The sequence below is a fragment of the Drosophila novamexicana genome, unplaced genomic scaffold (assembly GCF_003285875.2).
Source record: "Drosophila novamexicana strain 15010-1031.04,08,12 unplaced genomic scaffold, DnovRS2.1 tig00000462-arrow-pilon, whole genome shotgun sequence".
NCBI lineage: Eukaryota > Metazoa > Arthropoda > Insecta > Diptera > Drosophilidae > Drosophila > Drosophila novamexicana.
This window is the reverse complement of record NW_020824806.1, coordinates 4,004,269-4,027,656: the sequence shown is the minus strand read 5'-3', so window position 1 is coordinate 4,027,656 and position 23,388 is coordinate 4,004,269. Positions and strand designations below refer to the sequence as shown.

Genomic DNA, 23,388 nt, shown 5'->3' with positions numbered 1-23,388 from the left:
AGATCAATATATAAATAAATTTAAATACATGTGCTGACAGCAGCAGCGTCTTAAATACGATCAGTCCCGCATAACGAACGCTAGATGGCGCCACGCATACTGCCAAATACTTAAAGAAAGTTTTGAAATTCAATTTGTAACTTAAAAAGCAATGAATTATAATTTTTTTTTTAAAAACAAAATGCTGTAGATCAGCATATATTTAAAGAAAATACATTAATATAAGAATAGGGCAGCTTGTTTTAATATACATATTACTTAAGTTCTCGAACAAGTTAAAGTTTTCTCGGTACATTTGCTGCATTGTTGTCAATATATTATCTTCATTGTGCTCAGCAACTAACATGCCTGGCGGGGCAAACGAGAGCTGTAAAGCTCCTTAGTTTCAATCCAACTAATCCTTTAAGCTCCCACAATGTACCTCAGCTGTACGTCTCTCTCTCTCTCGCTCTCTGTCTGTGTGTCCCTGTGTGTTGTGTGTGTTGTGATTGTGCAGCTGTCGGCTGTTATGGTACGTGTTTTAAGTGGTTTTACATTCAATGTGTGAAAGCTCTGACAATTCAAGTGTGTTTGCACACACTACACACACCTACGCTCACACTCACACTCACCAAGGTGTGTGTCTACCTTGGCAGGGTATACAGCATGTTGCTAGAGCAGGCTTTCATGGACTTTTATGGATATGCCGCTGGATTTCTGATCGATTGTCGTCTGACGAGCTGTCTTTCGTAGTTTATATGGATATCTATATATATATATACATAGGTAGATAGCTGATAAGTCGGATAGCCTTATAAGATTTCCATTTAAAAATCTAAGTGTATTTGCGAAATGGCTTTTGCTAGACGAAATCTTTGCTGCGTGACATCAAAAAATGCTCGGGGTCAGGCTTAGGCTTAGGCTGTGTGAGGCAAGGCTTAATTGAGAGGCGGCGGCGGCGGGGTTGTAATGTTAGTGGGGTGACAGCAGCAGTAAGTGGGCTTAGAGACGTGTCTGTCATGCCAAAACGCATGTGCTAAGCATTTCCGTTTCCGTTGAAATTTAATACGCATAGGCTCCACTTGCTGCGCTCCAAAATGCAGGCAGCCAGGCAAGCAGCCAGACATGTGTGCCGCTCCTAGGCGCAGTTATTGTACTTATATATATGTATATACATATAGCATACTAAAGCATATATATATATATATATGTATATATATATATATGTATATGTGTATTTGTCTATATGTATATGTGTAGCTGACTCTTCTATGAGCGCAGGCTGTGTCCCCTTTTTTTTGGCACTTGCCGCGCGGCGCATATTTCTTTTGAATACCTCTTGACAATGCCTTTAAAGGGTATATTAGCTTGGTGCAAATTAAAAGAAGCGAGATGATTTAGCCCATGTCTGTGCGTTTTTCACCTGTTCGTGCTTCTGTTCTATCCGTCCGTTTTTCCGATTGCCCGTCTGTTCTTCCGCCCATCTTGCCCTCCGTTCGTCCTTGCGTTCCGTCCGTCTATCTTTCCGTTTTCTTCCGTCCTTCCGTTCTTCTGTCCTTCCGTTCTTCCGTACGCCCATCTGTTCGTCCGTCCGTCTTTCCCTCCTTGCATCCTTCCTTCCTTCCTTCCGTTCGTCCGTCTCTCCGTCCGTCCTTCTGTCTGACTGTCCATCCGACTTTCCATCCTTTTGCTCTTCCGTCCTGGATGGAATGGATCTCAGAACCGATAAGAGCTAGAGACTTGAAATTGTAAACGTAGCTCCTCCTCCTTAAAGCCCTTGCAATACGAGTTTTTGTTTCAGACCGGCGATAACTTGACCCGTTTTCAAGCAATCGATAAATATCGTTATCGAAATAAGGATTTAAGAACATATCTCTCAGACGTTAAGACCTACAATCACCAAATTCGTGATGTAGTTTCTAGTATAAATACATGCATCTATATCAGGTGTTCACTTTTTCATATTTGCATTTGGCTTTAGCAGAAGTAGATGCAGGGTATACCCAAGTCGAGCAGACCCGAGAGGAGCACTTTTACTTGTTTCTTTTTTTTGTGCAAACTTCGTGCAATGTTTTCAGCTTGTTTTTGTTTTTTTTTCTTTCCTTTTGTTTGTATTTTTTTAATGCATATTTTGTTTAATATATATTTTATTATTTTCTTCTTTTTTATTTTGTTTGAATTTTTTATTGTGCTTCTAGAAGCATTAACGACTCTTTCTAAATTGCAACAAAATGTTGTTGTTTATTTACGCAAATTTGTGTAGACTTTGGCCAAATGCCAGGAATTACGAAAAGCCCGCAAAACACGACGCCATTTTCAAAAAAAAAAAAGACAGAGAAAATAACAAAAAATCTTAAAATGCCAGCCAAAAGAAAAATCGAACCCCAGCAGGAACAACAACAACAAACACAGTCGAACAAAAGTGAGGCACGAGTTTATCATGGAAAATATTTACAAGAATATTTGTTAACTTATTCATTAATTGCGGCGCCCCCAACCAGGTGGTGGGACAGGGGGGGGGGGGGGGCGTGCTGTCTTGTCACCCCATTGAATTCGACATTTTCATTTCCATTTCCATTTCAGTTTTTTCCTTCGTTTCCCTCTGTCATAGGTGGGCGTACGGTCTGAAAAGTTGTTTGTCCCGTGCGCGCGACGTATAGGGCATGTCATAAAAATCATGTGAAAAGCGCCACAAGAAGACGCACAAAAATGTCGAAAATCAAGACAAACCAATGGGCGAGGGGGGGTCTAGCGGGAGCGTAGGGGCACACACGAGGATGTGTGGGGGTGGGGGGTGTGAGAAGAAGAGGGAGAAATATTGTAGAATTTATTATAGACAACTGTGTTGCCTGAATTTTCGGCTACGTTTGTTTGCTTTTTGGCAGCAGCTCTGTCATTTTCACTCTCCCCCTCTCTCTCTTTCTCTCTCCATCTCTCTCTTTCACTCACTCTTTATCTGCCTCTCTTTCACTCTCGCTTGTATTGTACTGCGACGCATAGCAAAAAAGGAAATGCTGCAGACAATGTGGACCCGCTGGAAAAGCTCTTCTTGCGAGGGGCCATGGCAACACACACACACACACACACACAGATACACAGCTACCGTTACAATGCATGCCCCACTCCCCACCTATATACACACTGATCAGTGTGTGTGCGTCTGTAGTTGTAGTTGTTGCTGTTTGTGGTTGTGGCTGGATGCGATTGCTGTCGCTGCTGCTGCTGAAGCATTTCATTAGCCACCCACACACAACACTATGCGCACACTCACACACACTGACACACACACACACTTAAACACACACGCACAACAGTCATAACACTCATGTACACTCACTCTAGAAGCGCAGGCAATGCCTGGCATGTGGGCGTTGGGACCAGCACGCGCGCTCTGCTCATGTGTATACCCTGTAAAAGAGTGGCAAAACAGGGCATATGCTCTTGCCAGTCAGCATGTTAACTAGAAGCAGGGCATAAGAAAGGATATGCAAAAATTATATTGAGTCAAGTCTTTGATTTCCACTTCAAATCAATTCAAGGAACCAATTTGGAGTTAACAGATATTAATACTCTACAAATTTAAGCAGAGTTTTGTATAGTATTTTCCCTAGAAAACTACAAATTTAATTTACACGAATTCTCGAGCTAAAGAATTTGAGGTTTTCTGGCCAAAAACTCCTTTCGCTTCAACCTCAAAGTTCTTCTATTCTATAGTTCTCAATTCCGAACCAGATTTTTATTTAGCTTCCTTTTTTCTCATAAAACTCAGCACATATTATCGTAAAAGCACACCTGCACCCAATTACAGGGTATCAACGAGTCAAGCATAGCCAAAAGTTAATAGCGCTTGCATAAAACCGCAAAACATAAAATTCTGGGTCTTCGGGTTTCAAGCTCGGACTTGTTGCATCTGAAAGGCATTTGCGGTGCGTAGCCACTCGTGAGTCCGCGGGGAATCCATTTTGAAATACATGACGCAAATGGAGTATCTATAGATATGGCCTGGCTATATTTAAACATTTGGCAGAGCCTCTACTCAAGCGAATAACTATTGTTTTTGACATATTCTTCGATTGCAGTTACACAATTCGGCAGCAGAGCGAACGCGACGCAGCGCGACGTCAGATACGACGTCAATTGACAGCGACAACAACTGAATCCAAGCATCATCAGGATAAAATAATAATAAAACACCTTTAAGTACACACACACACACACACATACCCAAACACACTCACTCACACACTCCAGTGGCTTAAGAGCATTCATTTTGCCATATGCAACAAATAATACAAATATACAGATATATAGATATAAACAGATATATATATATGGCTGTAATTAACATGTTAACTGGCACTGGGAACGTTGGACTATATCTTTTTTGGACTCTTTGATGTTGCTCAAACAACGGCATTTGGCAGGTAAGCAGCTTTTTAGAGTGTTATAACTCATATATGCCTGTAATTACGGCTTTAATTACTTATAATTACTTGAAATTACTTAATTACTTGCCTTATTTAGGCATATTATGTAGTATATGCCGTTAAATATTGATTTAATTCCGTATAATTACTTGAAAATACTTTATTAATAGCATTGCTTAAACATACTGTAATGTTATAAAACTTTAATTACTTGTAATTACTTTAAATTACTTTTTGATTGCATGTTTTATGTGCAGCGCTTAGATTTTCCTAGTTAACTACTTCATTACGAGTAGGAAAGTTTAAAAGTTACTCAAGTAATTTAAATTATGTAATTTGTAAACTAATTAATTACTGAATGTTTAAAAGAAAAGCAATTCAATTACTTAAAGTAATTAAAATTGATAATATCATGACTATTGCTGAAGTTATTATGAGTAAAAGTAAGTAATTACTTAATATTTAAATTGGTAATTAAAAATCTTTAAATAATTAAAGAACTTAACAATGAAGTTGTTTAAATTAATATGATGAGTACAAATAATTATTTAAATAGTGTTGCAACTAATTGTAATTCGATAACTTATTAGTCATTAATTACTAATAATTATAATTATAATTAATAACGTTGGAAAGCGCATGATAATTATATTTTACGAGTTAATTGAGAGTAAAAACCGAAAAATTGGCCAATTACAATTAATTCATTAGTGATCTATTAAATTAGGTAATGACCTAGCTAATTAACAATTAAAATGCATAATTAATATTGCTGTACATTCAAAGTAATTAATTGCTGTGTTGTAATAATTGTCGCAATTTAAGTTTAAATGTAATTAAGAACAAAATTGAGTCCAAAATCGAGCCAAAACCAAATTCTCAACTCATTCAATTGTCAACAATATAAAAGTCTTTATTGGCCAGTTACACAGTTGGTCAAGTGTCCACTGAACAGGCCGACACGCACAGCGCACATGTGTGTGTGTGTGTGTGTGTGTGTGTGTGTGTGTGTGTATGTGTGTGTGTGTGTATGTATGATGTGTGTGTATTCATGCCAGCAGCATTCGAGACCTACAACAACAGCTGAGCATGTATTGTACTCTGAATTATGTACACATATAACACACACATATGCATGCGTATACATAATGTATATACACACACACACACACACATTCACGCACACACATAGTCAATGTTGCCTTTGGTATTTCTTGGCGTTCAATTAACGTAAAACATTTGCCAAGAATTTTCTTGAGTCTTTTTTGGCTCGCCTCGCATTTTGTAGCTTGCGTTGGCAACAGTGTGGAAAAGCGTGGCATAAAAGAAAATGCTGGGAAATATAAAGCTTCTTCGTATTACACTAATCAACACACACACACACACACACACACGCACACACACACACACACACACATACGCACACGCATTAATTAACATTTAGAAGTAAACTTTAATGAGCTCAACGAGAGTTCAACGCACGTTTTGCTCCTGGATAAGTTTTCACTTTTATTTCTCATCATTTCTTTCAATCGCAATTGTGTGTAAAGCTAGCCTTAGCTTTTCCATTTTCCACTACTAATTTTCCTATTATTCTTCTTTCTTAAATTTATTTCATGCTCTTTTCGCATTCTGTGAATCGAAAGGGAGGCAAATGAATGTGCGTCATGCAAAACAATTTCCATCATTATTGAACGTCATTGCTGGCAATTTTTGAAATGTATCTTTTTCATGGAAATTATCAAATATTCATGCATGCGTGTGTATACATATATATATGTGTGTGTGTGTGCTTGTATATCATCAGCAATTCAAGCACGCGTCTAATACACACACACACACAGGGGAGGGGGTGTGTGTGTGTGTGCGGCAGCTCGACACGCATTTCGTATGCTGACTTTATTGTACCGCGTATTACCTGTAGCTGTTGTTGCTGCCGCTGCCGCCCAAAAAAATCTCATCAAACGCAGAAACCGAATATTTTCAGCATGTTTTTTTATACGCTAACAAAAGGTAGTCGAATATTGTGATGCGATGTGTAACAAGAAGTCACGAATATATATGCTTATAGCTAGTATATATATACATATACTCTTTCGTATACCTAGTACTCGTAAATACCTACTATATATACTTTAATACCTCCTATATATACTCTATATATGCCATGCAATATGTTACGAGCATATATACTCCTATCTTGGCTGTATACTCTTATACATATAACTATGTACTCTTATATATGCCTAGAATCCTTCTATACACAGCTAGTATATAAGCTCTTATACTTATGTCTAATATATATATATTCGTCAACTGCACAACGATTCATCATAGCCAGGTTTCTCTGTCGCTCTTTCTGTCTCCCTCTCTCTCTTTATAAGGTCGCCTCTCAGTTGCATAGCCTTCTAATTCGGCAGTCTGTACTTTTCTGGCAGCCTTTCGGATCGTATCACTTTATCATAAAGCACGGCTACTTCTTCTTTTCCTGTTCGTCAAGTGTATTAAATCTTCGGCTAAACGCAGCCAGCAGCGCTTTCATCTTGTTTTTATACGCGCAATTATTGTGCGCGACGACCGCAATAAAAGAAAATTAAAGTTTTTCCCTTTTGGATCTTGTTGCTCGTCGTCGTCTTCTTCTACTTCTTTTTCTACTTGTGCTGTTCTTTCAATTTTCCCGCTGTCAGTCCGTGTCGCATCTTTTGGCTCGGCTCTTATGTGCCGCGCCCCGCCCCGCCCCTCTGGCGCACACCCCTAGCCCTAACCGCCGGCTCCCCCCTGCTCGCTGCTCTCTGCTGGTTGACATTTTGTGCATTTTGCATTTGGCCGAACGTTCTGCCATTTCATTTGCAGCGTCAAGTATTTTGGCCACGTTCCAAAATGTTTGTGTCGCCACAGACGTTCGCCCATCCAATGGGGCACCGCTCATGGGGACAGTTAGTGATTAAGCGTGAAAATATCAGACTCATCATCGTGCGGCCAGTGCAACTAACCAAAGAGCTAACCAAGCGCTGAACAGCCCAAAAAGACTCAGCAAAATCTCTGATTAAAATGGCGACACTTTTCGCTTGTTTTTCTTTATTTGTTTTATTTTTTTCCTTTGGCATATTAGAAAACTGTTTTTCTTAGCTCGTTTGTTTTTCTAGCGATTTCTTTTGCCAGATTTTGCACATTTATTTTGTTTGCATGCAAATTAAAATAGTTGTTTCATGTTCGCATACTGTGTACTGTACCGAAAATGATATTCAACTGGCAAATGGTTTTGGCTTATTAACAAGCTGAGAATGTGCATTTACATACAATTTATTGGCTGACATATGTAAACATAACAGGAGACTTAAATTGCGCTTGACAGTCATGTTATTTGCAGCTATATGTAAAGTAACAGCCTTTGTTAGCAGCTGTTACATCATTTACTTATTTGAAACTCATTTGATTTCATCTAACCTAGGTTATTTTACTTTTTTTCAAAGTTTTTAGATAGCCTTTTATTAACATTAACATGTTACATGGCTGTTAACACTTGTACTTCTGTTAAATTAACAGAATTGACTGCTGATCACAAATTGATCAATAAATTGCATTGAAAGTATGTCGAGCACTGAGCTCATGCTTTTGCATAAGTATATAGTACTACATAAGATCAAATTTACAGAATTTACAATTCGTATACAATGCATATATATGTATTTCTTACAAAGATCGTGTGGCATTCTTTCGATTTCAGTCTGTGTATATATTTACTGTATTTGCCCATGTGTTCAGGAAAGGGAGCAACAAATTGTACAATTCACTGCATACAAAAAATGTTTATACAAAATGTCAGTACAACAAAACAATCTGCTGCGCTCTCCTGCGCTGCAGCTGTATGCGTAACGTGTATATACACATACGTCATGCATGAATGTCTGTGTGTGTGTGTGCCTCTGGCAGCTGCGCAAATGGCGACGACAGACATCACTATGCTAGGGCCCTAATGGGTGGTGGAGGGTGGAGGGTGGAGGAGGGTTGCGACATGCCCGATTTTGCAACTGTACATGCGAGCATCCATGGGCAACGGTGTTTTTCGTAACGCATAACGGCAGCACCTGTCTTGGAGGCCAGCCAGACAGCCGAAGCGCTGCCCGAGCACAGAGCCGAACGAGTTGCAAAATATATTTTAATTGCGAAATGACAGCGAGAGCTGAAAACAAAAACAAAAATGTTGTTTTTCAAACTGAAAACAAAAAAAAAATACTGTAATTTAATCAGCAAGCAGAGCGCTTTGCTGCACAGGAGGAGGGGGTGCGGGGCACACACACATAGGCAGCAGGCAGGCACGCAAATGAGTGACGTACACAGGCGAGACCAAAGCAGCGCCACGTAACGTTAACGACTCTTCACACAAAGGCAAACGCGCGCACTCGTTCGCACTCGCTCACTCTTTCAACTATGAGGCGATCGCAGGCAGCGCAGTCGGCGCAGTCGCTGCCGCAGCAGCGACCACAGCGCTTGTCTATATTTAGACAGAAAATGCAAATGGCCGCACACGCAAGCAATGCTCAGGACAGTGGAATAGAGAGTGAGCGAGAGAGTGAGAGTGAGGTGAGTAGGTGAGTGAGTGAGAGTGAGTCACATGAATGTGCGCACACACACCTAGACAAAGCTTGGCAGCATTTTGCGCAGGCGCTTTTCGGCAGAGAGAGAGAGAGAGAGAGAGTGAGTGAGTAAGTGAGCGAAAGTTATGTGTGTGCAAATGTAAAGGCTGATCGCACGGCCGCCATTTTGTGTTAACTAACTATTGCTCGTGATTTTTGTGGCGTTCCGTTTTGGCACGCGGCTTTCGATCAATTTGTTGGTTCGTTGTACGTTTGGTTTGCTTTATAAATAAAAAGGATAATTTTTATAGATTTTGGCTGTGTGTTTATTTGTTCACGTTTGTGTGTGTGTGTGTGTGTTTGCAACACAAAAATATCCATAACTAAATTTAACATTTGTTTTTGTTTTATATTTAACTTTGCCCGTGTTATTTTGGCCAACTTGTTGTTTCTGAATGAATGGCAGACAACAGGTCGCAACTTATAAATACTTACAGCTGCCATACCCTGCCCTACTCCCCCTACCCAGTCGCTACCCCCCCCGTCATTTAGTGATTATTTTGTAGTAAAAGAAATTATCAATTGTTTCATTTTGGCTCTTGCATTTCTCTTCGATCTTCAATCCAAATAAACAATTGATTTGTTGCTAATTGGCCTGCGCTTATATTTACACAAATTGTATTTTCGAATTTTAGACGATATTTTTATAGATATAGATATTTATATATACATATATAGATATATATGTATTTAACAAGTTGGCACGTGCCGCTGCTAAATCTGAACATTTATTTATGCAACGCCGCAGACCACAGACTACATACATATATATAGATATATATATCAACAGACAGACAGAGAGGCAGACGGATCGCCAGTTAAACAGTTTTATACATAGATTGTCTATGGATGTCTGCATCAGGCCATTCAATGTTTTGAATATAAATGTTTGTTTTTATTGGCTTATATTATCCATGTTGTCTTCATTGGCAATTTGTTGTTGCAACAGCTGCCGGCTGGGTGGTCCACAATGTCCAGACAGTGCGGCACAAAAAGGAGGCGCGTCTGGCATTGGCTGCCTTGCAATTAGTTGTTGCGACCATTTGCTGTGTTTATTAATCTGTTGCGCCAATCTGTCTACAAATATGGTGCTAAACGGAAACTAAATAAATACTAAATTGAACTAACTAATAAGACAATCAATAGTAGACACGGCAGAAGCATGCTTTTGTTTTCGAAAAGTAGTTTTGATAGAAGTTGAAATTATTTCTATATAGTTTTTATTACCTTTTAGCTTGCAATTTCTTTCACTTCACATACCCTATAGCAAATGGTTAAAAAAATTATAATAAAAGTTTGTAAGCAGCATTTGTCATGGCTCAAGGCATATATCATTGGCTAGTTGTGCCTATTTTACAAGAAATCTCTCAGTTCCATTTTTCTTCTTTGTTTTTGTCGCACTCATTAATCTTCATTGATCTTCGCGAGCCATGTCAAACTTCAGCAAGACTATTACCGGGCTGACAGCGCCTAAACTAGTTGAGAATTTTAATGACTGCGCTCTCTTATGATTGTCGCATCATTTAACAATTGCATATCATGCTTTTAATACTAGATGCTTTTCTTGCCCGTGCTCGTGCCTGTGCCTCATTCCCAATGGGTATCAATCATAAGTAAATTCTATTTCTAGTCCCCTACCCCTCCCCCCCAATAATTGTCAAAGTATGTGCAGCAAAATTGGGGAATACAACAAATTATAAAAATTATGAACACGAATGTTTCGCGCACGGGGCGTAACGAACTGTCTTGGCTAGAGCTTATGGAGAGGAAGACCTTGTCGAAAGGATTGCATATACGCCACCACAAATTAAACGTGTTCCGTTTTGACGGGACTGGGGGCAGACGCAGACACACACACATATATATATATGTATGTATATGTATGTGCTTATGTATTATGCGTTTGCTTAAGTGCATTCTCCCCAATGTGCGCACAGCTACCTACAGAAACTACAGAAACTACAGCCAAATGCCACGTAGAGCACGCCTGAGTCGGCCAGAGAGATTTGCTATGGGATTATATCTGGGAAGACTGCTCAGTTTACTAATTGCTTCCGCTACTGCCTCGGCTACGGCTGCTGCTTGAAGTTTTTAGGGGTCTAGAGATTCATTTTAATTGCATTTCTTTTAACGGTACCATCAGGCCCCCCAGACCAGAGGCCCGAGGCACGCAGCACTCGATCCCTGACTCAACGTATGGTCTGCCCCTTACGGCGCGGTTCCGTTGTGATGGCGGCGTGCCCGACGTTGCCCGGACGGCGACGTCAATAACATTTGTGTCTGCACACACACACACACACACACACACACACACACACAGACTGGCAGGCAGGCCTTAGTGTGCGTGTAGTTGTGCTCAATAACAAAAATCAAAGGAAACATATACGAGCAGCACATACATTATATATGTACATATATGTATATGCATATAGCTGCAGATTCCCTTAACAAAAGATCCGATCGCAATGGAGCTGCTCTAGGTGAGAAATACAAGCATACACAGATACACACACATACTAAGCAGCACGGTGCGGGTCATAAACATATTTAAACTAGAGAGCCCGTCGGCCACTTGAGCTGCATTTCAGCAATGCAATTGCCCATGTTACCGAATGCCTGAAAAAGGAAGCGGCAAAAGGATGTGCATACTTGAGCTCATGAAACGGTGGCAGTCAAGAGGAAGCTGCCCCCGGCAAATGTGCTTGCTTGGAAAACAAATATTTTGTATGCATGTGTGTGTGTCTGTGTGTTTGTACTTTTGTCTATCATTGACTTTTTGGCACATATACAGTTCATTTCATGAGCCGAATCAGAGATGCCATGTGCTGCACGCCAACAATAACAACAACAACAGAAACAGAAACAACAGCAACAACAAATTGTGCACACATGTTGCGTGTGTTGTTTTCTTTTTTGGCTAGTATTTTTTTCGCCTCTCTCCCATTTAAATTGTTGTATTTTTTTTGGGGGCGACATAAGACCAGCAGCTGACTGAACATACACGAAAAATATATATATATATATATATATATAGAAGGCGCTCGCAGGATTTACTTTTGAGCTGCCCAACTGTGTATAAAATTATCCATAAACAGCTGAGCTGACTGACGTCACAAACGTTGCTGCGACTGTGAAACAACAGCTGGCAATTGATTTTTGAGTACATATACATCATACATACATTCTATAGGCTGTTTAAGGGGAGCGCCATCAATTAGAGAATGTGCCGAATGATGTTCATTTCCTAACTACAATTAAAATTTTGAAATTTAATTAATTTAAAGAAAAAAGTGCTACTGTAACTGTTACTGACTGAAAATGTTACTGTTTGGGTTTCTGTAACTGCTGCTGTAAGGTATCTGTTACTGCTGCTGTTAATGTATCTGTTAAGCATGCTGTTAGTATTAGGGATTATGTTACTGTTTTCTGTTAACTTGGCTGTTATTGTTGGGGTTTCTGTTAGTGCTCTTGCTACTGTTTCTGTATATGTTTAAGCAATTGCTAGGATTCTTGTTACTGCTATGATTTATGTTAGTTTTTGGTCTTCTGTTAATATTGCTGTTAAGATATCTGTTAGTATTAGGGTTTTTGGCCAGATTGTGCTGTTATGGCGCCTGTTTTTGGGTAAGAACTGTTGTTGCTTATGTTAGAGCTAGGGTTTCTGTTAGTTGTATGTTTTCGGTAAATACTGCTGTTAACATTTGTGAACTTGTTCAGGTATATGTTAATGTTGTTGTTAAGGATTTTCTCAGTGTTAACGTTTGTGTTGCTCTTGCTGTTAAGGCAACTGTTAAGACTGATGTTATTGTTGCTGTCAATGTTTCTCTTAGTGGTTTCTGTTACTGTTGCAGTTAAGCCTTTTCTAATTTATAAAAGGAAAAGTATAAAAGAAGCAGTGCAGCTAAAGCTGTCAAATGAATCTACAAATTATTAAAAAGCATGATATTTTCAGAAAAGTTAAAGCAGTTGAGCAGAAGAGGATCAAAATACAAGTCTGACTGAACGAGTCATAAGAGGCTAACGAAATAACCGTGTTCGAAACTCAGGCTGCGTTCGAGCCTTGTCATTTACATTGTGCACAAAGCTTATAAATATTTGATACACATTTTTATCAACAAAGATACGCACATGAAGCTGTAAGAACAACTCCCTAATGCCGCATCAGTCTTAATACACGAAATGCGCAATTTTTGCGCTTGATGTTATGCAGAACAGATGAGAGTAATGCCTATATGCATGTCTTTCTGTCTGGCTGGCTGGCTGCTTGGCTTTGGCAAAACGAGACAAGCTAAAGCCAATGCTGTCAAGCGCGCCTCGTCATGCGATTGCGAGTACCCGAACAGCTTGCAAAGATTTATGGTATCCTTTCAACTTTAAACTGGCATTGCTCTGGCTGCTGTTGCACAAGATGACAATGCCCCTCGCCAAGTTGAACTCATGCAAAGTGTGTGCTGCTCTGTGCTCTGTAGCTAAGCCAGCTCAGGGGGGGCAACTCTTTCGGCTGCTGCTGGCCTGGCTTGGCTTGGCTACCCTCTTGGCAGGAGGTTACATTGAACTGATCGTCATAAATCGCGTGCTTCCTCTTCCACTTCTTGTCGGGGGCGTTCAAAAACGCTTCGACAGTCAAGATTAATTGGCCCAGCCAGCAAGTGTTGTCATGCCAATCGAGTATTTCACACAAAGTGCTCAAACGCACTCATTGTACACATTTGATTCACTTAATAACAGCTTTGTTCTCCATACCCTGTAGGCAGGCAGATGAGGCTGTCCCAAGCAAAAGGCAGCATCAAAAGGTTCATAGAAAAGTTGTTGATCAAATATATATCATCATATATCGCATATTTTTACAGCTTGAGATGATAAATAAGTCTGATCAAAGTATTAAACGCCGAAACGCGTGGAAGAATAATTTGAACAAAACATGTTTTATTATAAGAATAACTGAAAACAAGCTAATTCAACTAAAATTAAGAAATTAAGCACACATTTGCAAATATATATATATAAATAGAATTTACAGGGTAGCTGCTAGTCGTTCACAATCGAGGTCGCAGCACTTGTCTCTTGTTTCCTTTACTAAACTGTATTTTCTTTGCTTTTATTTTGCAGCAAAACTTTTTGTACCTGTTGTTTTGCGCACGCAAAAGGAAACTTGAAATAGGTGAGTGCAAAAGGTTTTCAGTTTTCAGTTTCCATTTCCCAGTTTCCCAGTTTTCACGTCTTAAATGAAAAGTTTTTTTCTACTTATATTTTTTTTGGTCGTAGCTTAAGTTGAAACGCTGAGCACGTGCCGCGTATTATGGCCTGTGTGTGTGTGTGTGTGTGTGTGTCTGTGTGAGTATGTGAAGGTGTGTGTGTGTGTGTGTGTGTGTGTGTTGTGTTTGTGCACAAGGCAAATATTTACGCTCAATGGAACATAATAAAGACATTAAAAATATATATCATATTATGCGAGGAGACGGCAACAGGATGCGATTGCAAGTATTGACTGTGTGTGTGCGTGTGTGTGTGTGTCACACCCACACACAAGCTGTCAATTTTCAATGTGTGTGCCCAACTGTCACCCCCTGCACGTCCCCCTCCCTCTGTCTCTGTCTCACTGATGTCCCTTACCTGCCCAGCGGGGCGTATGCTCCTCTCTCCGCCCTGTCTCTCGCTCTGCCCTTGTAACAGTTAAAGTTTCTGTGGGTTTTACTTACCGCTACATACAGGTGTATATCTGCTTATGGGTTTCTTAGCTGTCTGTATCAGTGTGCGAGTGTGTGTGTGTGTGTAGCCTGTGACAGACAGCCGGGCAAAATAGCATAGTCATAATGATTGATATATGCCTGCTATGGAAGCTGATTTCAAAATGATTACCCACATGCCTCACAAGCCGCGCACAGCTTGAGCAAATATACAATAAATTCAATTACTAATAACTCGATTTGTGGTCGTCGGGCTTATGCAACAGATACCACAGATTATGAATAATATATAAAAATATATAAATTTGATATTTTTGCGTTGACATTTTGTTTTCCTGGAAACCGAACATGAGTTAATTATATCCATTCTTTGTGTTTTTTCACAATAATAAAACTTAGATGCTTTTCCGAAAACAATCAATACAACAATTTTGTCATCATTTTAAGAAAATCTCAACTAAACTTGATTTTAATATGAACAGTTTTAATAAATACAGAATCAAATTGTCCTTGAACCAATAATGGAAACATGAAAATACTTTTAATATTATCAACAAGCGCATGATTTATGCATTGGGATTTACTTAGTTTCTAAATTTCAACTGGAAGGAATTTCATTTATCCGCGTGTCCAAATCAATTAAAGGAGCCTCACCTTGAAATCTTTTAACAGATATCTTTTATGCAGATGTCTAGCTCTGTGTGTGTGTGTGTGTGCGGGCATCCATTTCAATTATAATTGGTGGACACATTGTGTGTGGGCTGGTCAGAGAAAACCTTTTTAGTGCAACGTGTCCTTGCCAAAGCATTTGCATGTGAAATATTTCTGCTGCCAATTTTGTATAACTTTTATTTGCCATTTGCGCGCGCTGTCACAAAACTGGGCCCAAACTACGTTCGGGGAAATGGGTTAAAATTTGTCCAAAATCTGTCCAAAAGTAGACCCAAACATGCGGGCATGAAAGTGTTTCTTTGTGACTTAACAATATATATTTGTATATTCGATACATATACGAAATTTGTGATTCGTAATTCACGAAAGTTCTTAAAACAGTTCAAATTTTTGCTGCTAACTAATTCAGTTTGCCGCGACAATGGAACAGCAGAGGGAGCGGGTGGGGGTGGGGCTGGGCAGCAGAGGATTTACATTTAGTGATTGAGGGGGGCGGGGGTTGGGGGGAGGGGGCATGCTAACCTGTCATGGCCACGTTTTCTGGCCACTTTAACAGCGCCATGGCAGCAGCCGTTGCTACCTCCTCCTCCTGCTCCTCCTCCTCCTCAGCTGCTCATCATTGATGCAAACAGTGAAATGCTTTCACCGCCCGCTCGCGCTTGGCACCAAAACTACCCAAGCCCACACTCCCTCGCACACACACACACACACTCATCGCACACCTTGCCCCTGCCACAGACACACACACATGTTAACGTTGCCTTATTGAAGCTGACAGGCTGCTTGGCATTGCCTCTTGTTGCTCTGCGGCGGCATCGGCTGCTGCTCCTCTGCGTGGGCGGGCAGCAGAACAGAACAAAAGCATTGAGCAAAATTGATTAGATTAGGCAACTCCGGCAAGCGAAGCAAACCGTGCAGTATTTATGCGCCGAGGGGGCACAAAGTGGGGCGCAGCGGGAAGCAGCGTCAAGATTTCGATGGAGGGGGCTGTGGGAGGGTCATGGACATTTTCGAGTGTGTCTCCTTGTTGCACGTTTCAGTAACGCTTCAGTTGACAAAAGATACAATATCTGTTGTTGTTGTCTAGAAACAGAAAGTACACTTTAGTTATTAAAGAAAGGGTATCATAAAGTTGTGCAAGTGCATATAATGTAAGCAGATATAGCATATATATATTCTCGATCCAATTGTTTATCTGTCGCCTCTGAAGAACTAGAGAAGGGATTGTCTGTGTGGCATATATGTATAGATAACTTTACCCTTATGTCATATGCTTCCATTTTGGGCATATGCAAACATTTGAGTATTAAAAGGAGATGCGGAAATAAAGGCTTAAGTTATACAACAATAATTTATAGACTTTTTACAGGGTATTTTGACGTCGCGCACCTTGACTCTGTTGCCTGTTGCTTGATTCTTATTTTTATTTGATATGCCGTGTGGCATTGTCCTTAAACCAGCATCTAATCACATTTAAATTGCACTCAAAGCGCACACACACACTCAGACACACCCTCACACACACACACACACCCGTTGACACCCTCGAAAAATGCTGTGCTCATATTTTTGATGAAACGATTGAGAGTTTAAGCGCCTTTTAAGTCATGCGATTGAAATGTAATTAGGCAATGCTAATGCCCCGATCCGTTTGAGGTGTTCTCTTTGGCTGCAGCTTCCAGGCTTTTTATTCAATTTGACTTGACACACAGCCCAAAGTAATTACTGGCCTAATTGCTTTTGCCGCTGCTGCTTCTTTATTTGCCAACCATACAAATTGTTTGAGATGGGCGTCGGGCCATGCGAAAAGTTGGTCAAATAGAATTGAAATTGCCTCAGCCCAATGAGATATTCGTTATATTAAGCCAGGTCTTATTATGATATTAGGGAAATGTGGCTAAAATGCAAAACGGTTTCCCCAAGAAAACAATTTCCGCTAGAAAAGGATCAAAATGTGCCCAAGAAAATATGAAATATAAATTATTGACAAAGCATCATTTATTTTTTCTATATTTTCTATATTTTATTTATATTTATATTTATATTTATATTTATATTTATATTTATATTTATATTTATATTTATATTTATATTTATATTTATATTTATATTTATATTTATACTTATATTTATATTTATATTTATATTTATATTTATATTTATATTTATATTTATATTTATATTTATATTTATATTTATATTTATATTTATATTTATATTTATATTTATATTTATATTTATTTATATTTATATTTATATTTATATTTATATTTATATTTATATTTATATTTATATTTATATTTATATTTATATTTATATTTATATTTATATTTATATTTATATTTATATTTATATTTATATTTATATTTATATTTATATTTATATTTATATTTATATTTATATTTATATTTATATTTATATTTATATTTATATTTATATTTATATTTATATTTATATTTATATTTATATTTATTTTTATATTTATATTTATATTTTTGTCTGACTTTCCCTGGAGTTAAGTAATACTCATTTAATACCCTGTAATTGCGAAGAGCGAGATTCTGAATGTTTCCTTGAAACAACATGCACGATTTCTCTGCGTCTTTCGAGGAAGGTTTTAGGTATTAAAGCAGCTTGAGTTGTAAAAAATGCATGTTGATGAGTTCACATAAACAGTACAAACATCTTCATCAGCCCAAACAACAACAACATCAACTGCTTCTTCTTCTACTGCATCTGCACTCGAAAGCGAAGCGATTTGAATGAATCTTATGAAAAACTACCTACGCAGCGTTTACAACAACAGCAGCAAGAACTTCACGTGGCTTCTACTTTGCGTTCTTATTGCTGTTGCTGTTGTTGTTGTTGTTAGTCTTGGTTGGGGTGCGCCTCTGCGTGGTGGCTAAAGTCAACACAAGACGCACACGAATCGGTTGCAGCCGCGCTTAGCAAAGTCGGAATCTTGAATACTCTGGAAAAGCGGCTAAGTGCCCGGGCCAGCCGGGGCAGCGGGGGCATCGTAAGTCGGACTCAACACATTGCCACATGAGAGGCGAGCGCGCATGTGTCGCCGCATGTTGCACATGTGTGCAGCAACGTTACGCCGAACTGCCTCTGGACATGGGCATGGCCGCACCAGGCACCAGGGACCTGGGACCTGGGACCTGGGACATGGGACGACGGACCGTGAACGTGCGCGAAATGCGGCCGGCGTTTATTGTATTTGGCTGCAGGGCTCTGCTGTAGGCGCGGCTGTGGCAGTTGTCGCCAGCATTTGTGGCAGGGTGTTAAAAGTCACAAGGACACACGCACTCAGCATGTTGCAGATGCCGCAAATGCAGTCGAGACCGACCGCTTCGAGGTCAAATGCAACATTTGCATTGCCGTTGCCATATGTGCAACATTGTGGCGCCCCTCAAGTCGTAAACTTGTAACTTACTTTGGAAAGACGATGCGTGATTTTTACTCAAATTCCAAAGCAGGCATCTTGTGTTGCAAGATCAGCAGCTACAGAGGCAGCAACTTAGCAACTTTGGGAGGTGGGGAATCGGATATACTACGAGCTATGTGGGCTATGTGTAAAGGGTAGCAGGAGGGGGGATCAACTTCTGCTTCTTCTTGCTTAAATCCTTCACCAAGAAAGAACCTCAATCCTAGCTACAATTCCGACTGAAGTCTATTTCTTGCCTAATTTAAAGCGTTAGGCGATAAAACTTCTTTAATAACAATCTTAGGCTTAAACCGTTCAAGTTATATTCAAACTATTTTGGTATTTCTTGGCACGTGTGTAGGTCAACAGAGGGTGTTTCCTTCCTTCCTCCGGGTTATATATAGCGCAATTGATTGCCCTTGTGGGCCAGACAAATTGGATTGAGCTACGCAAATGCAGCACTCAAATCAATGTAATAATATATCCGCTTGGTCATTAGCTGGAAACTTGAGTTGTCGCAATTAAAAATTATATATGCAGGTTTGTTGTGCCTTAAGCATATTTGTTGCCAGCCTGAAAACGTGGCTTACCTTTCTGTACCTAGGCAGGGGTTAATTGAGCTCTGTGGGTCAATTTACGTACAAAAAACTTTAAGCATAGGTCCTTGACAGACAAGGGAGGACATTTTAAAGCGCTACTGTTATAATTATGGTGTTTATTATTACGTTTTTTTTTCGTGCTGCCAAACGCAGGTTAACAAAGTTTTTATGAACCAACAACAGGAAGCAGCCTAAAAGCAGCCTAAAGCACTTCATCTAGTTCCCAAAAGCAAGGACAATGTGCGGCTCAATGTGAAAGAACAAAGACAACAAAAAAAAAAAAAGGGAAAAGGGAAAAAACGAGCGTCGAATAAATAAACAGACAGTCAGACAGCAGACAGCCGCAAAGGGAGAGGGGCGTAGGGGCCAGGCGAAGTGGCTCAGATACGAAAAACCAAGGCGACGCGTTAGAAACATTTTACGTTTGCACGGGTGGGCGGCAAATTGGTGGAAACAGTGGGTGGAGGGGGAGGAGGTGGGTAGGGACAGGCAGCTATACATCAAAATGGATAATTAACATTTATGAGCAGGCAACAGAGCGAGAAGAGCATACAAAAGCTTAGCTAAAGTGGATAGGGGCAAGAGGCAGGTGCGTAACAATCGAAGTGAGCCGCAAAGGAATTTCCGAAAAATAACTGTTGCTCCCGCGAACGGACAACAACAACAACAACAACAACAGCAGCAGCAACGGCTGTTTGCGCGTCTGTGTGCGTGCGTGTGGGTGTGCATGAGTGAGCGCAAACAAAAACCATATGTTTCTTGTTTGCGCCTGCTCCTCGGGCCAAGCAGAGGCTTTTGCTTTCGTTTCGAGTGTAAACTTAGGCAGACTCATAAAAATGACTCAAAGGCAAAGCGACTGCGCGTTCCTGAGTGCAAATATAGCGCGCCAAATGAGTGAGTGAGCCAGCGCAAGAGCGCGCGTATAACAGAAAGAACGAGATGGAAAGAGAGAGGGCGAGGGCGAGACAGAGAGAGAGAGAGAGAGAGAGAGAGAGAGGGAGAGAGAGTGGGCGCTAGCGAGCGCACGAGCTGTGTGTCAATGTGTGTGTGGGATATTTTGTTACACAAAACCGAATTCTGTAGCACTAATACACGCACAGAAACCGTTAGAATGCCGCCTCTGCTGTTTGTATGTGTGAGCTTTTTGCCCACTCAGAGCGCGCTGCATGCGCTTGTATGTGTGTGCGGGCTGCGCTCGTTTGGGCAGAACATGAATATTACGAGATTCATTCGACATCCTCACTGCATTCGCAAGCCAACGGACACACGCATAACCGTGCTTGTTACACACACACACACACACACACACATGCATACACACACGCATGCAGAGCGATACCGATACCGATAGATACGCGTCCGTACGTGTATCCGTGTGTGTGTCTGTGCGCCGTGCGACTACGTCAACGGCTCTGCGTATCCGTCAGTACGTTCGTACGCGTTCGCAACGCCGCTTCTTTAGGTTTCAGATCTCCGCGTTTCGTTCGCGTTTGTTCCGCGTTTTCTTGCGCGATTGTTTCATTCACTTGGGGGACACAACACAACCAGAAAAAAAATAAAAATAAAAATATAAATTATAAATATATAAATATACGAATAATAATAAAAGGTGCAAGCAAATGAGGCGAATTATGCCGCTGCGCGCTATAATTTATTTTTACTCCAATCTATAAACAATTTGACGTATCTATTTCCAAAAATACATTTTTGAAAGCGAAATATAAATAAAAAAAAAAAGCATAAATAAATAAAAACAATGCGTTTGCCACTTATAACATTTTATTTTTAACTTTTACTTCGCGCGACGCTTGTCGCCCCTCGCCGTCCAACCTACCACCAACACCACCAGCCCCCCAGCCCGTGTTTGCCAATTTCTAATTCTGTTTATAAATATTTACACTTATAACAATACAAAATTTGTTTTATAAACCAAATTAAAAGACCTGAATCAATCGTGCTTGTTTGCTAAAGAAACATAAAAAAAAATATATGATAAAAAGAAATATAAAATAAAAATAAATAAAAAATACTTGAACCAATTCAAGTTAAGTAAATACAAATGCAAGTTTGCGTGCAACAAATTGTGACAACTTTTTGAGGGACAAATTAAACGATTTCTTTCGGAGCGCCGCATCTACAACAATTTTATTCTATATGCAAATTTTGAGACATTTTTAAATGAAAGTAAATAATAACAAATAAATGCAAATGAAACCAAAAAGTAAACAAAACCGACAAAATTATGACAACATTTTTGCTCAATTAAACGGCAACTTTTGAGAATTTTGTATAACATGTAAGTTTCATTTAACATATATTTTTTCCTTTTAGAAGATATCATATTATTTCAAGGGCTTTATAATTTAGTGACGTTTAAACTAAGCGAGTTACTTCAGTTATTCGACACGCTCTGACGTCATCACGTCTATCAGCGCGCACTGCAATCAAATTTCTTATAGATATCACCAGGCACAACGACAACAGACACCTTTTACTTTTCTTATTACCTTCTTCTTCTGGTCTTTTTTTTGCATTTAATGCTCAAATGTTTCAAACCCACACAAACATCTGCTCAATTCCAGCCTGTGTGTGCGTGTGCGTGTGTGTGTTTGTGTTTGTGTCGACTTTTGCCAAAACTGATAAGCAGCCAATACCATACAGATACATATGAGCACATAGACATACGTCTACTTATACAGCACACATACAGCCATGCATATACATATATATATATATATATATATATATGTATATATATGTAGAATCGGCGCTTCCAGCGAAGTTCAAATCCATTTCCACTGCTTCACACGTTATCAGCGCTTCTTTCTTTTGCATGTAGTTCTTGTTGCTGCTTATATTGAATAATTGACAAACCGTATGACTTAATGACTGACCGACTGATTGACTATTTGACTGATTGACTGACTTGACGGACTCTGATAATTGCCCCGTCCGACTGTTTGTTTGCTGCATTTTCGCAGGGCTTTCTTAAATGCCATGCAAAATCTTGCCTCTGACTTTGTTTGCCTTATCAACCCAACGGGACATGAGACATTGCACTTCCAAGTAGCGCCCCAACACTTGGTACACCTATATAGTAGAAGGGGTCTTGCCTACATGCTGTAAATGCCACTATAACTATTAAATACATTCACTTTTTACACTGTGCAAAAACTGTAGTTTCTTTACGTGCAATAGTCTGAGGAATTTGCTGTAGCTTGTACTTAATACATTTAAGAAGAAGAAGGAGCATGAAGAGCTTCTTCATTTGAATCGGGAACATTTATCGTTTAAACGGATAAACAAATCGAAACTAACTTTTTCCACACATGCTCCAAACATTTTCCTAAAATATCTTCATTTTTCTCGCTGTGTAGCATATTAAATACTACTCAATAAAAATCATTTGCAATATGTTGTTTAATCTTGTCATCCAGATAATGGTCACCGGATAGTATTAAAGGAAACCCTTGATGTTGGGTGGTATGAGGGGGGGGGGGGATCACTTGACCAGCCCAGCGGGATTTCACGTACGCAGCACAAAGACAAAACCTTTGCCCTAGGCCGCCAGCTGAGCGCTGCTCCCATCAAAGACAACAGAAAAAGAAATATAGAAAATCAACTGAAAAAAAGGTTAAAATAAAAATTGAAAACGAACGAAACGAATTCTTGTTATCAATCAATAATTTGGCAAAAAGTTTGAAGTGCGGCTGCGTTTCGACTGTTTTTATTTTGCTGCCTTTTTTTTTATTTATGTGTTGTTGCGTTTTTGTTGTTTGATAACAAAATTTGCAATCGAATATTTTTTTTCTTCTATCGTTCTACAAATTATTAAGATAAGGCTTGTTGTAGTCGTTGTTGTTGTTGTTGTCGCACTATCTCAAATGAGAGCGAGAGTTTTTTCTTCTTATCAAAACGCACAAAAAAGGTGCCCGAACAAATGGAATATACATATAC

General features: G+C 39.6%; 1 protein-coding gene across 2 annotated transcripts in view; it reads left to right on the top strand.

Moving 5' to 3' along the window:
* LOC115760972 (myocyte-specific enhancer factor 2-like) overlaps window positions 1-23,388 on the top strand; it is a 58,682-nt gene that overhangs the window by 21,402 nt on the left and 13,892 nt on the right. For both annotated transcript variants that reach the window (XM_030702574.1, XM_030702573.1), the window contains exons 3-4: window positions 4,059-4,403; window positions 14,153-14,204. The gene's annotated coding sequence lies outside the window, so the exon portion shown is untranslated. The remainder of the gene's footprint in view (window positions 1-4,058; window positions 4,404-14,152; window positions 14,205-23,388) is intronic.